The following is a 2836-nucleotide window of genomic DNA, read 5'->3' as shown; positions in this document are numbered from 1 at the left end:
CAAGGGAGAGCAATGGATTTTCATGGGACAGAATGAAAATTTCCATGAGTTCTTCCCCACAAAGTGCTATTTAGCATTGGCTGAAATGGATACTTTTGTCAGTAATATATGTCAACACAGTGTACAGACTGACCAATAGAAATCATTCACGTTTTGTGATTCTACTGGATCTTCTGTTATCAGCTACTCAGCGTATAAGCTCTCGTGCCACTTCAGATTCACTAATTTTAGAATAATATGAGTAAGTATAAATAATATAAGTAACCCAGTCACTTACTCTCAAAAATCCTCCCTTAATTCCTGCATGAAACAAAACTACTATTTGCAGTTTATTATCTTACTGAAATAGAAAATACATGTCATAAGTAGAATATGTGACCCCCAATAAGATTATTCTAAAAAGCTGAACAGATATGGAAAGACATTGTACACATTCTCTTTCAAAAAAAAAAAAAACCCTACAAATAACTAAAAAATGTAGTCACCTCTTTATTTGTTCATGACCATCCATTTTTTCGAGGCTTTCCAGTTGAGTAATGTACATATAATTTATATGCTAGCTTTCAGGAATTCTGTTTTCCCAGAGCATTGGATATGGGCATCTGCATCACTTGCCCGAACGGTTCCAAGGTAGTTTTTTACCTGCAAAGGGTATTCTGGGGAAAAAAGCCACGAGATTAGGTGAAACGACAACCCTGATGGACCTAATTTTACAATGGAAAAGTGCTGTAAATAAATCTGAAAATCTGAAAACGTGCAGCTCGGTGCAAGCACATGCCCTCCCCAGGGAAGTGCTGGTGCTGCAGGCCCAGCGGCAGTTTGGGGGCAGGCTGCAGATCACCAGGGAGCACTGTGCCTCCACCGCACACAGGTAGGTGGCTGAGTCTTCCAGCTGAGAGGCCGCGACGTGGAGGGTGCTGAATAGTTCCTTAGCATTCAGTGTGCAGTTTAGCCTTCCGCTCTGCTTCATCCCTGAAGCTATGTAAAACAGCCTGGTGAGGCTGCCGCCCCCGGGATTCTGTCGGAACCACTGCACATTGTCCGGAGTACTAGAATAATTGCACTTCAGAGTACAGCTGGCTCCCTCCTGCAGGCTCAGGGCTGAAGGGCTCTGCTCCACCTTCATCCCTGTCACTACTGCTTGAAAGAGAAAAACATACACAGATGATATCACTGGGGAGGTACCGATGCAGATTTTAAACCTGTAAAATATCCCAAGTCACAACCATGATGATGTAGGACCCTCTCAAACCTCAGTGTCAGCTCCCCTCCCCACACACTGTGGACTGCAGATCGCTCCCCAGCCCTGGTCCCGATGCCCCACTCACAGCAACCATGCATCCACAGGAGCCCGAGCACAGCTCCCCAGTATCTCCTCATGATTCCTTGTCCAGTTATTGGGGTGCCTTCACCCCTACTGTGCAGAGTGTAGAGTTACCGAGAAACTGTGTCCTTACAGTCAATCTGTTCCACCACAATCACTGAGCACCAATCATACCTCAGCCCCATCCTTCACTGAATTCGAGACTCCTCCCACAATGCCCCAGTGACAGGACACAGTAATGTCTTCAAAATTGTGCTTGCCAACGGTGCAGGCAGCTAGGGGCGATATTTCCAATATAGGAGGACAAGAAGGTTTGGTTTTTTTTTTCATAAAACACTTTGTGTAAGAAATTTTGGGGTTAGTGTGTGAGGAAAGGTGAGTGATATTTCTAAGAGTCAGTGTCTCAGTGGGGGTTGCACAGAACCTTGAAGAATCATAATGAAGAGCGGCTCCATTCAAAAAGTGCAGTTTCACAGACAATGTGAGAAGACAGTTATATAAAAAATAGTGATAGAGGAAAACTATCTGATAGCATGCAGTGTGTACTGCAGAAGTAACTACAATTTCTCAAAATCAGGAGAGTTCTAGAAACCAAGACCAACAGTCACCATCTACACAGAAAATTATTCCAACCAGAATTTGTTTGGCAAATTATAGGATGCCTCCATAATGTTCTGTCTGATTTAGCTTTCATCTTCCACTTCTCCTGTTTAAACGGTAGACACACTGCTCACCCACACCGTGAGCCTGCACAAGTCACATGTTGCTGATCAAAGTCATTATTGTCCTCTCCCTTTCCTTCTATTTTTGTTCCTCACTTCTTCCTCTCTTCTTCTTCTCTCTTCATTCCTGTTCCCTCCACTCTCAGCAGAGACGTATGAAAAGGCAGGATATCTGGGGTATTGAAATAGTTTCAAGGCCAATATTTGGGGGATTACTGATAAAAAATTGAAAACAGGTAATGGGATGTTTTGTGTTGAGTTTTCATAGTCACAATGCCCAGAAAAATTCCTATCCTGGCATCTTTGAAGGATTATCTGCATAGTGGATTTATAGGGTCATGGCCTCTAGATGTCTGAAGTTGAAATGGCAGAACTAAAAGCCTGAGATCAACTTTACACAAACCCTTTTCCCCCACGCCCCCACCTTTTCAATCTATAACTGGACTGGCTCAAATGATTTTTGTCTCTCTATAAGAGATTTTTGTCTCTCTGTTCAACCCTTGCATCCTCAGAAAGTCTTTGTATCTTGTAAAGCCTAGAGTGCCCCCTAGAGGACTGAAGTGGTCAGCCAGGAGCACTTCAGACCAAGTAACAGACACAGAGCCCCTGCCCCATTCATTCCAAGCTTCCTGATGAAGGAAATGCAGATGGTCAGAGGCTTAGATGGAATGAGGATTAAAAGTGAACCAGTGAGAAAGGGGAAAATTAACAAGGCAGGAAACCACAAATGTTGGAGAGGATGTGGAGAAAGGGGAACCCTCCTGCACTGTTGGTGGGAATGTGAACTGGT

The 2836-nt window shown here is 43.8% G+C and overlaps 1 long non-coding RNA gene across 1 annotated transcript; it reads right to left on the bottom strand.

Annotated features, from left to right (window-relative positions):
* Positions 1-475: 475 nt before the first annotated feature.
* LOC144320006 (uncharacterized) lies at positions 476-1487 on the bottom strand. The gene is made up of 2 exons (XR_013385607.1): positions 1329-1487; positions 476-1137 (listed from the first exon to the last, which is right to left on the bottom strand). It is a non-coding gene; the product is annotated as an uncharacterized LOC144320006 (long non-coding RNA).
* Positions 1488-2836: the final 1349 nt, after the last annotated feature.

The sequence above is a fragment of the Canis aureus genome, chromosome 9 (assembly GCF_053574225.1).
Source record: "Canis aureus isolate CA01 chromosome 9, VMU_Caureus_v.1.0, whole genome shotgun sequence".
In the NCBI taxonomy this organism is placed as follows: Eukaryota; Metazoa; Chordata; class Mammalia; order Carnivora; family Canidae; genus Canis; species Canis aureus.
This window is presented reverse-complemented; position numbering and strand designations above follow the sequence as displayed.